At 41.1% G+C, this 15,062-nt stretch overlaps 1 protein-coding gene and 1 long non-coding RNA gene across 3 annotated transcripts in view; one reads left to right on the forward strand and one right to left on the reverse strand.

Annotated features, from left to right (window-relative positions):
* The window catches only part of btbd7 (BTB (POZ) domain containing 7), a 52,256-nt gene extending 38,901 nt beyond the window's left edge, over positions 1–13,355 (reverse strand). The window contains exons 1-2 of one of the 2 annotated variants that reach the window (XM_070879514.1): positions 13,093–13,355; positions 11,552–11,598 (exon numbers count right to left, since the gene is read on the reverse strand). The gene's annotated coding sequence lies outside the window, so the exon portion shown is untranslated. The remainder of the gene's footprint in view (positions 1–11,551; positions 11,599–13,092) is intronic. The other variant, XM_070879513.1, reaches the window with a different exon arrangement.
* Positions 13,356–13,580: 225 nt separating this feature from the next.
* Positions 13,581–15,062, forward strand: part of LOC139262361 (uncharacterized) — a 36,085-nt gene continuing 34,603 nt past the window's right edge. Inside the window, exon 1 of the long non-coding RNA XR_011592954.1 lies at positions 13,581–13,670. This is a non-coding gene — a long non-coding RNA (uncharacterized lncRNA). The remainder of the gene's footprint in view (positions 13,671–15,062) is intronic.

The following is a 15,062-nucleotide window of genomic DNA, read 5'->3' on the forward strand; positions in this document are numbered from 1 at the left end:
TCGTCAGTCTCCACTCTTAACTCAGCCACTCTGTGACTGAAACCTTCATACATGCAGTTTTTATATCCAAATTTGACTTTTCCAATGTTCTCCTGTCCAGTCGCCCATCCTCCTCCTTCTGTTAACTTTAGCTCATGCAAAACTTTGCTGCCCGTATCCTATCGCACACCAAGGCCTGCTCATCCATCGCCACTGTCCTCCATGACCCTCACTGGCCCCTGGTTCACCAATGCCTTCAATTTAGAATTCTCATCCTAGTGTTTAAATCTCCCCAGCCCAACCATTGTTAGCTGCTTCAGTGACCTTCTCTCCATCATGAGATCAGAGGTGGGGCTGTTTGGTGACAATTCCACCATGTTTGCCTCCATTCATAACTCCTCAGGTAGGCAGGCAGGCTATCAAAGATATTTCCCAGGCTTTCATCATTCACATCCCCCTTCAGTGATTTCTAAATCAGCATTGTCAATAACCATACTTTGTGTACTACAAAAGTGATTGAATGTTGGATATACCTATAGCCTAGATTATGACAGATCGGTGTCCCGCTGCACTTAACTTAACTCGTTCCCATTGTGTGTCTATATTCAGAACTGTTCAGCTTTTTTCAGTCTGTATCAGCTTTTTCTAGATTGGCACATGTTCAAATATCATTCATGTTGATGGAAAAGATGACAGAAATTAATATATTGCAACTCTGATGAAAAGTTTATATAGGTATTAAAAAGTTCTGAAAAATAATTCATGTAAGGATGTGTTCAGTTTACAGACTTTTGTGCTAAAACGGGAGTCTTTCAGGCTTATAGAATTTTCTTAAAAAAAGTTAACTGAGCGGAGTTGTGCATTACAGCCTCAGTCTTAATGGAGTTAGGATTTACCACAGTTGTACTGAGTGAAGTGTCCCACGGCTCAATGTTCAGACACTACATTTTCTAATTTACATCGGTAATGTGAGATTCTGAAACTCGACATAACGCAGTTAAATTTGCAGAGGATACCGAACTAGGAGGGGCAATGGAATCAATGGCGGCTGTCCAGAAACCAGAGAGTTGGATAAACAAAATATGCAAATAGACCAAACAATGCTCGATGAAATTTGATGCACACAAGTGTAAAATATTGAACATAGGAAGGAAAAATGGGCAACATACATACTACATGATTGGTGCTGAAATAGATGAAATTTAAATGAACCTAAGTATTAATAAACTCAACATGTTCAGCCAATGCAGAGTGGCAATTAACAAAGCTAACACATGCTGAACTACATAGTCAAGATAGTAGAATACAAGTCAGAGGAAGCAATGATAAAACAACACTGCTCTGGTCAGACCACACCTTAAGTACAATGTCCAGTTCTGGTTGCTGAGAAACAACCGAGACAGACAAGTGCCAAAGGCAGTGCAGAGAAGAGCCAAGAGGCTGATCCCTACGAGGAGAGGAAACCCCTCTCATACCATTTACTCCATTCCAGCAGGTACAAAGGATTTACTTTACCAAGAATAAAGAAACCACAGGTTGTCTACAAACAAATCACACACCAATATGTTAGAGCGCAGTTGCCTGAATTACACACAGGTTTTTGAAACATTGGGCCTGAATTCGCGGTCTCTACGGGCACGTACGCACCCGTATGGTCCCTGCAAGTTCCGGGTTTAGGTATGCAAAGCACATGCGCCTAAACCCAGAACTTGCGATCTGTCAAGAATCCTCTCGACAGATCCACCTCATCCAAAAGTAAAGGGCCTCCGTGGGCGGAGAGTGCCCAACTCCTGCCCAGTAAATGCCCATCAAATTCTTACCAACTGCCTGCTTTTTATCAGCATAAGACTTTTAAAGTACAGAAAAATAAATTTTCAAAAATAATTTAAACATTTAAAATATTTTTAGACCCTTGAGTATGTAAATTCGTCATTAATTAATTAAATTCAATTTTTATTAATTTGAAATGTGATGGGTTGTTTAATAGTAATTTTCACTGTTTTGGGGGGGGTATTCCCAGTCATGCTTATGGTGATTCCATATATTGGAACTATTAAGTATGAATGGGAATACCCCTACTCTGATAGGTTGGGCTGGCCCACATGATCCCAGTGATGCGTACGAAACCCATATGCTGCTGGGATACATGGGCCTCTACGCAGGCCTTCGCAGAGAGGCCCAGGACCGGAAGTCTCCGAACCTCCCGGGATACCAGATACTTTCATAGAAATTTCTGAGGTTGGAGGCATCTGCCCGCTGGAAGCCTCCGACCACAATTTCCGGACCATTGATTTTTTTTAAACTTTTAAAATATTAGAAAAATCTCCAAATTTGCCCAATTTCCCATTCATGCTCATCCTTGTTGGCTATTGCACAATTCAACGTTATAATTAGAACTGTTTTAATAGTTCACAATAGCAAAAATTTACCTGTCCAACATTATGATTGAACGCATCTTCAGTACTTCTGAAGATTTCTTGATATCCACACATCTGGCTGTATACAAAATGTTGTCAGTTCACCAGCCAGATCTTAAGGGCAGTATATAATCTCAATTATTGGTCCAAGTTGTTAAAGGTACTAGCAGAACAAAACAAGACGATAACATACATAATCCAGAGAAATTAATGAAGAGCTGAGTATCTTTAAATCCTTTCATGTTTCTTTGTAAATAATTTACAGAGAGCTACAACATCCAGTTGTAGAGACAGAAATCAATTTACCCTTTCAGGGAAATAATAATTTAAACGAACCAGAGACGGACATGCCTTACGAAGGAACATCTCCCCAAAATTCAAAGTTGCAATTATGCTCCTAAATATTTCTTCCCCAAATGATAACAGTTATTAGCCCCCAGCATTGGCAACTTGAAAAATCTGTGACCCAATGGTGAATACGTCAGGTTCAATCCAAAGTTCTCATTTAGTACCGTGTTTAAATGGCTAAATTCTCAAATATTTCCAAATTAATCCTTGCATTTTACATTTGAATTGCACAACCAAACCTACCTCTTATACAAATTACACTGTTTGCAAACATTTCAGTGTGTGTGTGTATTTTTATTATACACACAATTGTTTAAGAAACCAATAGAAAACAATTGTTTTTCATGTTCTGTCACAAAATACTTCAACTACCTCACTTTAATTTTTTTACAAATAGCTCAGAACCTCTCAAACCCATGAAACTTCAATGCCCTGGCTACTTTCAGTAATTTGCAACGGGTACAGAAGCATAGGGAACCGAAGGAAAATGCGCTACAATTTAAAAATGTTAATCTATTTCTACAGCTAGCAAGATACATGCATACATAATTATGCACTTCTAAATATCTTATAGTCCTAATAGGGGAACAAATTCTGCCATGTTTCCTTTTCCTCAGGAATGATGGAACAGAGTTAATTATTTAAATCTAATTAATACATCATTTTAAAAAACATGAGCCACTGCACCACTATTTAGTAAAATATCAATGGCCTTAAACGTACTTGCTGGTTTTAAATCATTTTCATTGTGCAAAAACCTTACAATAATGTTTCCAACCATTAATGGATTAGATAGAGCCGTGTTATAAAGCCATCAAGAGGGTCTCAGAAGCTGTCAAATTGCGAGCGCACAGCTTAAGCACTATCATTGGAACCCCAAGGCTGCCTTGAAACACAACCTGAAAATTATTGGAAATATATATCTACAGATCACACTGGCAAAATCCAGCTGGATGGCAACAATATCAACCGTGACAATTTTTAGTACAGTAGAAGAATGAATTTTACATCATTTTTCTGCCTACAAGTTTTGTCAGGCTTCGAGATGGAGGAGAACATTGTCAGCCACCTGACTGCACAGGGAATGAGAGACATGCTGCAGAATGTAGGCAGGCAAAAGACAGCTGGAGAGCAATCCAGTTTTATTTCATACACGGATGGGGTCAGATTCTCACACTCAGAATAGAATGTTGTCGAAGCCACGGCTCATATGCTCTTAAGTTTTAAAAAATTTTATTTAAAGAAAAATCTACATTTTATCACCCCACCAACCGAACTGTTTTGGTTTTGCTATAATCACAGAATCAGAGCCATAAAACACACACCATATATAGCTCTCAGACATAGTTATTTTGATAACTCCATGGACTGTCAGAAAAGTAAACAACTATAAATATGAGCTGTGAGTCATCCTACCCATTTTCTTTTCTACCACATAAACTTAAGGATTGCGATTCTCGGTTACTGTAATGAACAGTAGCAAAAGACTTCTGTGCAGCAGTTTCTTTTTATCAATTACTTTTACTTCCCTAGTACATATTATGGTCAGCATCAAAACATTTTGATAAATTTGACCTTATTCATAAACTTTTATCTGCAAACGTTTATGAATGATTACTGCAAGTGATCAAATTTCAGCACTTGTCAAATAAACACTTGCTGGGGTACTGGACCAGATTGTGTGCACTCTAAAATCAATTATCTTGCCATTTTGTCAATTTCTTTGCCTTCACCCAAGGTCCCAAAAGATTTATATGGTGAAGCGCCTGTCAACATAACCCATTATTATGATTGCAAGATCTAAATTCTTTCAAGACTTCACAGCTACTACCAAACGAAAACACATCAAGACTATTCAGAGGCACAGTAGAATATTTTCACTAAAATGACTATTCATATTAGTCATACAATGCTTTTAATCATTAAATGCACTATATTGGATGCAGTTTATCCAACTTTATCTTACAACACACCACTGGAAATGCAGGGAGGACACAGAAGAAACAATATGTATTTTGATGTCAAATGAAATACTCAACTAGTTCATCTTAAAACAATTTTCCTCAATCCTCTATTCCGCAGAAGCAACCGTGCTCAAGTTTACCAAAATTCAGATTGTACTGCATTTAAAGAGGCTTGTGTGTTAATAGCAAATGCAGTATAATTTAGGATTGGACAAAGTTTAGCTAAATTCAAATTGCCTGCAATTTTGTTCATGATTCAGAAACGAGTCTATGACCTTGGTTCAGGAAATGAAATATATATCAATCCTTAACTGAGGCACTTCTTATTTTCACAATCTGAATTATATCAGATCTAAAAATTCTTAGCAAGAACTATCAAATTGGTATTTCATGACAAATTAATGCTAGCACCTCCTTCCTCCCATTCCTGTTCAAAACTAGGCATTTTTCAACTACAGGGCAGGGAAGTGGAGTTGAGCCCATGAGATCAGCCATGATCTTATTAAATGGCGGAGCAGGTTTGAGGGGCTGAGGGGCCAAATGGCCTAATCCTGCTCCTATTTCTTATGTTCTTATCACTCATATTTCTACTCGAAGGTACTTTTCTTCTTTCCTCTTCTCCCACCCTTGACCACCATTTAGTGTCTCCCGCAAACCATCTTGTCAAAAAAAGGGCAGCATGGCGATCTGTTTTGTCAGGTCTTACTGCTGCATGTTATCTGGCAGGTCCATCTCCAGCAACCAGTTAGAGCAGGTACTGTACATTTTAAATAACATGCTGCCCTGGGAACAGTCAAAGACAAATGAGAGACATTTTACCAAAATGGTCTCTTCCAGTTGAGAGGCTCAACATAAAACATTTCTAACAGGCTGCTTTAGCTAGGGAAAGGTGGAGGGGGGGGGGGGGGGGGGGGTTGTCTTCAGGTCTCCCACACAAGAGGTCAGACAGACAACTGTCAATGTCAACAACATTCAAGACAACTGTTATGAGATGCGGAACAGCAGCATGAGCCCAAGTTTTCTACCACCAATGGGGAATTATGGGCGTGAATATGTGATGCACCACGCTACAGAACAGTGTACTTGAATATCAACACACTGTCCCAATCCTAAACTGAAGTGTAACTGAAGTCTGATTTTTCTTTTTAAATAAACATTCCTTTGGTAAAACAAAGTCAGTACAAGAATGCAAAATCACAGTGACATGCTCCCATCAATTAGAATACAAGGCTGATAACATCAAAACTGCAAGAGAAGATAAAGTACATAGGATGGTTTGAGGATTTAATGAGAACAAGATTTTATATTGTTGCTAGTTTAGTGATACCTGTATTGCCATCTTGGTTCAGTTGCTGGTTTTGCTCCACTCCAGAGCTGGAACACAATCTCGGCTTACACGGCAATGTAGCACAGAGGAATTGTTGCATTGTCTAAGGTGCCATCTTTCAGAACAGATGTTAAGCCATGGTCTGTCTGCCTGTTCAGGTGGCACTATTTAAAGAGGAGGGAATTCTCCTGGAGCTCTGGCTAACGTTCCTCCTTCATGCATCATATTAAGTGATCGCTTATCTAACACGCTGTTTCATGGTACCTCAACATCTTGCCGCCCAACAATTCAGTGCATCATTTGGTCATGCCCAAATATCCAGCTCTACGGGCAAAGAATATCCAAGAGAAAATGTAACGCTACAAACCTTACACCTGAACCTCTCTTGGATAACCCCACAATAACTCTAAACTTCTGGGCTTTATCCAAACTCATGTATCCCAATAAAATGAGATCAGATGTAAATTCTTCCCCACTCATTATAAAGTGTCAGATTACAAGAAAAATGGCTCAGCATAAAAATAAAATATTGTCTTTCTTATGTTCTTAGTAGATTGCTTTTGGTGGGTGCTGCTTCATTAAACTGCAGACAATCTTAATTTGAATTGCTTTATTTTTTTTAAAAAAAACGTTGGGGTTTCAGTTCAGAGAGAATGTGTGCTGTGTTTCTCTTATTTGGGTAAAGGAGAAGGGTGTTCTTGTCGTGGTGACATTCCACACCAATTATCAGCCTGTACAAAACAGGTGGGACCAGGGGAAAGTCTGAATTTGATCTCTATTCCTGGCTATTGCTAACAAACACTTCCACAAATGCACAGCCATTGTACTAAGGCACAAACCAAACACCATCGATGGATACAGCAATGATAAAGCAGCCTAAAAGAAGTTTTGGGAAAGGGAAGAAGTGAAGCAACATGATAACATTCCTCTCTTTCCCCTCCCCTTCCCCCTCCCACAAGCAGTAAAATATCTCTTAGCATAATCTGCCAGAGTTATTCATCAATTGCTTAAAAAGCCTACTTGTTACATTACCATATACTCTATATTTACAATACAAGACATTGACAAGATGTTAAATATTTTAACACTGCAACAGAACCACAATACAATAACGTTTTAAAAAGGTAATTGCCTTTAATGGTTTCAAATAAATTTCATGAGAGTGAATACTGGAAAGCAGTTAATCAGAAAGTACACCCTCAACGAGTATTTTGCACAAGCCAAAATAAAATCTAAAGTTACCGTTTATGTGCAACATTCAATCTCAAATTCGTGGGGTGCGGGAAATGAAAATGAAGAGAAGGTCTCTACATAATATGCATCAAGGATTCATCATAGGCAGTCCCTCGGAATCGAGGAAGACTTGCTTCCACTCTTAGCATGAGTTCTTGGGTGGCTGTACGGTCCAATACGAGAACCACAGTCTCTTGTCACAAGTGGGATAAACAGTCGTTGAAGGAAGGGGTGGATGGGACTGTTTTGCCACACGCTCTTTCTGCTGCCTGCGCTTGATTTCTGCATGCTTTCGACGACGAGACTAGAGGTGCTCAGCGCCCTCCTGGATGCACTTCCTCCACTTAGGGCGGTCTTTGGCCAGGGACTCCCAGGTGACAGTTGCACTTTATCAGGGAGGCTTTGAGGGTGTCCTTGTAATGTTTCCGCTGCCCTCCTTTGGCTCGTTTGCCTTGAAGGAGTTCCAAGTAGAGAGCTTGCTTTGGGAGTCTCGTGTCTGGTATGCGAACTATGTGGCCTGCCCAGCAGAGCTGATCAAGTATGGTCAGTGCTTCGATGCTGGCAATGTTGGCCTGGATGAGGACACTAACATTGGTGCGTCTGTCCTCCCAGGGGATTTGTCGGATCTTGCGGAGACATCGTTGGTAGTATTCTCCAGCGACTTGAGGTGTCTACTGTACATGGTCCATGTTTCTGAGCCAAACAGGAGGGCGGGTATTACTACAGCCCTGTAGACCATGAGTTTGGTGGCAATTTTGAGGGCCTGGTCTTCAAACACTCTCTTCCTCAGGCGGCCGAAGGCTGCACTGGAGGCGATGTTGGATCTTGTCGTCAATGCTTGCTCTTGTTGATAGGAGGCTCCCGAGATAAGGGAAGTGGTCCACCTTGTCCAGGGCCGCGCCGTGGATCTTGATGACTGGGGGGGCAGTGCTGTGCGGTGAGGTGAGGTCAGTATGTAGCTCGACACTCAAGGATTATACACTTGCGCACACACACACTTGGGTTATATCAGTTTCTCTCTCCACAGATGCTGCCTGACCTGCTGAGATTTCCAGCATTTTCTGTTTTTATTTCAGATTACAGCATCCGCAGTATTTTGCTTTTGGGTTCTATCAGTTATGTGCTCTTGGGCTTGTAAACAGGAAACCTATGTAAACGCATCTGGGACATCCTGAAAAAACAGCTCCTGTAGTATTGTCATCATAAATCAAACTTCTTAATCGCCATTTTTGTAATACACAGGGAAGTTTTTAATGCCTTATGTATATACTTAAAAAAAAACACAGTACACTTACACAACAAGTGGGGTCAGAAAGAGAAATGGCAAGAGCTGGCGACCCCCTGACCAAGACTTACAATTTTACGAAGTTAGGATCAAGCTATCAAGGCTTCTCTGTTCAGGTACAGAGAATTATGTACAAGAACATTAAATTCAGTGATTGCTGAATGAAAAGCCCCTTTCTCGGGTTATAATTCCAGTGGCAAAACACGGAGAAAATTGAGAGGGAAACCAGACCTCAAAACCCCAAGAATATTTGGAACACAAACTCAGTACATCAAACAAAGGACAAAAAAAGTAACAGTGAAGACAAATGACAAACTCCTCCCCCATTGGGGCAGAGGGCATTGTTGTGGGCACATTAAATGATCGAGTGACGACTAATAGTCGGTTCTATTGTCAGCAACAGGTTTATTGACAGTGCGCCATGAAGCAGAGACAATCGGGGGTGGGGAGAGGTTTTAATCCTCTGGACAAGTGGGAAACCCAACTCCAACCACACTTACTTATGGTTTAACCGGGGCCGTTTTGGGGTCGGACGAGTAACCTGCTCTCGGAGAGTAATAATATTTAAATGAGGCTGCGTGCCTTAGATTTTATCAATTTGGATTTAACGGCTATGGGCTGGATCTCCCAGGGCTCGGGACATCCAGCAGCTAAAGGGAGGCGAGAACTGCTGGCTGCAACAGGTAAGTGCTTTCCTGCCCAACTTGTGGGCCAGGAGGAGCACTATCCTATCCCTGGGCCCCTAATCTGGCGCGATTGGATGTCCCACCCAGTTATCTCTAGCTCCCCCCGCGATCTGAGTCCACCGCGCATCCACCCCCGATCTTTTTCATTGTCAGGGACGGCTGCTGCCTTGTAGCGCAGGCTTTCCTGCCCAACAGTCAGCCAGCCTTCAATCTGGCTTCATTTTCATTTTCTGTATTTTCGGGTTACCCGGCTGCTGGCAGTCACCCCGATCCTGTCCCACAAATATCGGGCCCAATATACTTGGAGAGAGATTATATACATACTCCCATTGATACTACAAACAGTAAATTTATACTATTTGGGAAGACATAACCTATCCTTAACGGCACTAATGTGCATATGCAGTAAAATTCCATTCCTAAAACGTCTCTTACAATTAGATGGTTATATCATCACAATTTTCATAACGGTATTATTTAACAATTGGCACTGGAAGCTATAGTTTAATTTAAAATATATTTAATCATGTCGAAAGCTAAATATTCACGTTTCCATTTTTAAAGGATGGGTTGTAAAAACATTAGTAAAATTATCTGGTTCTCACTAGCACATTTAAGATGGGAAAAAGGACTCCTTGTAACAGACAGGCATATTTTATCCACAATCAGATTTCATTCCAACACAAAGTACCACAAATTCTGAGAGTAAAACTTGTCTGGAAATTTCAAAAGCCCTGAACTCCAACCCCTTTCCCATTTATCCTTTAAAATGAATCAATTTTTTTCAGGTTACTACAGGCACATTTTTATGGTTCCAAAACAATAACTGCCTATATTTGGTTTTAGATTTTTAGCTTTTATATACTTTTAATTGTAACCTGCTTAACTGAGCTTTTCACTAAATGCACACGATAAAAATTTTTTTACCAATATATTAATTTTAATCTTAATAGCCTCATGGGAAAAGGTTATGAATGAGCTTAAGAGAGTTAGCAAAGTTGTCCATTTTGGCCTGTGCATTTATAGGCTTAAAATTTCTACAGTCTGCACAGTGAATCTGTTGTGTGTATATATATGCCGTCACCCAAAAACAAAAAGTCAGCCCTTTCAAAATTCAACTTGAACAGAGTTTGAATTTAAATATTTCAGGACTATAAAATACCTTTGCTAGCTTACATCTTGCATGACCATGATTTCCTTGGTCTTCAAAACCATGAAAGATTTTGATCGAGTAAATAAAGGAGAAACTGTTTCCAGTGGCAGCAGGGTTGGCAACCAGAGGACACAGATTTAAGGTGATCGGTAAATAAACAGGCGCTAGGAGGAGAAATTGTTTTACGCAGCAACTCATGATCTGGAATGCACTGCCTGAAAGAGTGGTGGAAGCAGTTTCAAAAGGCAATTGGATAAATACTTGAAAGGGGAAAATGTGTAAGGCTATGAGGAAAGATCAGGCGCATTGGACGAATTGGATAGCTCTTTCAAAGAACTGGCATAGGCACGATGTGCCGAATGATCTCCTTCTGTGCTGTATCATTGTTATTTCAGAGACACCTAGTGGCCATAGCATACAATTACATTGTGACAACTGACAGAGCAAAATGTTGACAGCAAGTTAAAATAGTAAACGTTGACAAAATCATGACCAAAATTGCGACAAGGGAGTAAGGCTAATAAAAAAGTATTCTAACACACACATGTAAATACATACATATAAACACTGCTGCCTCCCTAACATTACTCACACAGAAAAGTCCTAATCTCCACCAGGCATGTATTTCTTCGTCGGCAAAAAGCAAAAAAAAGGGGGTGGGGTGAGTCATCTCAGAATACTCGAATACATCTCTGACTAAGGCTTCTGTAAGTTGACAACAGCAGACATCAGAGAGGTGGTTGACTGCACATACTCGTGACCGACAATGGCGTGCGACTTGGGGAGATTTAATTTTTTTTTTAAATCTTCTCAAATGGTTGAGTAAATGCATTGTCTTGTGTTACATTTAAGGCATTCAAACCAAAAAAAATCCGTTAAGGACCGAATTAAATGATCTTAGCTGGGTCAGTTCTACAATTGGTCTATGTGCTGCTTGAGAGCTTCCTTTCCTGATCACTATCCTACAACCCCTTGATGAAAAATGCACTGACATTGATGGCAGGTGAGGATAGGACAAGACACAACTGTGATCATCCACAATCAAATAGCTTGGCGACTACCCAGGTTAATATATGAAGAATGGCCAATTGAGTTTTATAACAATACAGGATACAGCACTCCTGGAATCCTGCGCATGATATACACTACAAATATTTACCCCAGTTTGATGTTGCTCTGGTTCTTCATATTGGAGGACAACACCTTCTGTAAATTCAAAAGGAGGACAAGCAGGCATAAAACCATTTCACAAATGATAAACAGGGGTCCACCTTAAGACCATCACAGCTCCAATTTAGACATTCCAACCACTGGCAGGTTACTTACTGGATTTTTATAAATCTGTAATTTTAAAAAAAATTCATTCACGGGATGTGGGCGTCACTGGCAAGGCCGGCATTTATTGCCCATCTCTAACTGCCCTTGAGAAGGTGGTAGTGAGCCGGCTTCTTGAACTACTGCAGTTCATGTGGTGAAGGTACTCCCATAGCGCTGACTTTGTTGTAGCAGTTTGATACAACTGAGTGGCTTACTAGGCCATTTCAGAGGGCAGTTAAGAATCAACCTCATTGCTGTGATCTGGAGTCAGAGAGAGGCCAGACCGGGTAAGGAGGGAATATTTCCTTCCCTAAAAGGACATTAATGAACCAGTTGGGTTTTTCCAATAATCTGTAGTTTCACTGATGCTTTTTAATTCCAGATTTATTTAATTGACGGAATTTAAATTCCCCCAGCTGCCATGGGGGATTTGAACCCACATCTCCAGATTAGTCCAGACCTCTGGATTACTCGTCCAGACCTCTGGATTACTAGTCCAGTAACATAACCACTATGCTACTGTACCCCTCAAAGCCCATGCACAAACACTAAGTGCTGGCACAAGCATAGTGCTATTTATAACCTGCAGGATCTATAGACCATTTATAACCCATAAACGTGAACAAATCCCAAGTATCTAAAAGGCAAGACAAATCCATAGGAATGTCACCATAATTGTTCTTAATTCTAAAACAGATCACTAAATCAATTATATGATCTCATCTGCTGAATTTTCCAGTGATTCTATGAATAAAACATCAGTAATGTGCCCAAGAAGGAAATACTGAGAGTAAACTGTGTAGAGGGAGACAAAAACAGATACCATCTCTTTGAAGAGGTGGGGGGGGGGGGGGGAGAAGATGAGGGGAGGATAGAGGACGCCATAAAAAAACGCCCATACCGACATAACTCACCGTGAAAAAAATGCAGAAAATGTGAGATGACTAATGCTTATTACTGAGTTTGCACCCCTGTTGCAGCCTACCTGCCACAGAATATAATATATATATTGTGTTTGGAGGGGGGGGGGGGGTTGAGAAGACATGTCAGCGACCAGTTGCATATTTCATTCTCTCAATAAACTGACGACTTTTTATTTTCTTCCCTTTTCACCTTTTATAAATATATATACAAACAAACAAAAGTGCTTGCACCCGGAGAGGCTGACGGCACCGAGCTCTCGTTCCCCTTTGAAGTAGCAGTTTGGGAGAGGATAGAGGGGAGAGGAGGCGTATGGCCTGCCCGCCTTCCCTCCCCGGGCACCACAAACAATTATAAAATACCACACACACACACACACAGGGTGCAATGGGGAGCGGGAGATGTCCGCCAGCGGGGCAATGGCCGGCCTGCCTCTCCACCACCCAGCGAGGCCGCTGTTACCTGAACTTTCTCGCCGCCAGTCCCGCCGACTGGCCGCTCCTCGCAGCCAAGTTTGTGGGGTTTAAATCCGGCTGGAGACCTCCAACCTCCGACCGCTGCTGGTGGTAGTGCCGGTAGGCTCGCTCAGCTCCCGGATCCACCGACGCTCCCTCGGCCTCCCAGCCAGGCTCCCCTCCTCCAGCTTTATTAATCCCGAGACAAACTAACTCCTCTCACCACAACCGGGCCCGGATTATCTCCGCTCTCTCTCTCTCTTCCCCCCGCCCCACACATTCCCCTCCCCCCACCCCCCCCCAGCGCTCGCTCTCCTCCCAAACACACACACCCACCGACGTCCAAGCCGCTACGTCATTGGACGGCCCGCCTCACACGATCCGACTAATCGGAAACTCCCTTGCTGAGAACCCCGGCCTCCCCCACTCCGATTGGCCAAGAGCCGCCGCCAATGGGCTGTCTGGCTGGAGGAACTCCGGTCACAGCGCCACCTATCGGACGAGAACCGAGCATCATGCTGCCGCTCAAGTGTTTGCCGCTAAGCACCTGTAGCTTAGCAACCCGACGACTGGCGAGAATGAAAGGTTTGTTTCTTATTTGAGGTCTTTTACCGTCTCGTAAGCAGATAAAAAGGGTTGAACGAGTTGCAAGGCTGCCATTCAGTCGAGTGGTTCGCACGATGCCATTAAATGGAAGGTGGAATATTGAATTGTTTGTGACCATTATTTGAATCCTGATTTTTTTTTAAACTAATTAGAAAAACAAGGTCTGACTTTCATGTTTTACACGGGGATCATTCCTCTCAACGTTAACATCTTATTTTTTTTTAGGTGTAGACAGATCTGCTGTGTGTTTCCAACGTTTTCTGGTTTTATTTCAAATATATTATCCAACATCTGTACTGTATATATTTTAACCTCAACTCTAAGATTGGTTTATAACCTTCAATCCACTCCCACATAATTACTCAGGCTTACAGCCTTCGCTCACTCCCACATAATTATACATTCATTTACAATGCATTTTAATAATAAACTTTTTTCATAACATTGCAGAGAGTGTATTTTTCACAGCTCCAAAAACTAAATCTGAACGGCATAGAACAAAGAATATGATGGCAAACATCATTTTGTGATTTTTAACATCGGGTTATACAACATGTCAAATATACTTTATTATTTAATGTTTAAGGATTGATTATATTGAATAGTTTTTGGTTCTTCAGTTTTACTAAGAAGATTTTGATTTGGCACGTTAATATTGTAAAACAATTAGTGAGTATTTAGAGATGCGTGGTACAATCAAAGACAACCAGGCTAAATCTGTGAAAGGAAAGTTGTATTTGAAAATAGAGATGCATATGATAATCAAAAACAACCATAATAAATCTGTGAAGGGGAAGTTGTATTTGACAGACTTAAGGTTTTTTTGAAGATGTAACTGATTTGAAGATGTAACTCATTAAGGAAGAAATAGCGGGACATCTAGATAGGAAGAAATAGCGGGACATCTAGATAGGAATAGTGCAATCAAGCAGACGCAGCATGGATTCATGAAGGAGAAATCATGTTTAACTAATTTACTGGAATTCTTTGAGGATATAACGAGCATGGTGGATAGAGGTGTACCGATGGATGTGGTGTATTTAGATTTTCAAAAGGCATTCGATAAGGTGCCACACAAAAGGTTACTGCAGAAGATAAAGGTACGCGGAGTCAGAGGAAATGTATTAGCATGGATAGAGAATTGGCTGGCTAACAGAAAGCAGAGAGTCGGGATAAATGGGTCCTTTTCGGGTTGGAAATCGGTGGTTAGTGGTGTGCCACAGGGATCGATGCTGGGACCACAACTGTTTACAATATACGTAGATGACCTGGAAGAGGGGACAGAGTGTAGTGTAACAAAATTTTCAGATGACACAAAGATTAGTGGGAAAGCGGGTTGTGTAGAGGATACATAGAGGCTGCAAAGAGATT

This window comes from Pristiophorus japonicus, chromosome 4, assembly GCF_044704955.1.
Source record: "Pristiophorus japonicus isolate sPriJap1 chromosome 4, sPriJap1.hap1, whole genome shotgun sequence".
In the NCBI taxonomy this organism is placed as follows: domain Eukaryota; kingdom Metazoa; phylum Chordata; class Chondrichthyes; family Pristiophoridae; genus Pristiophorus; species Pristiophorus japonicus.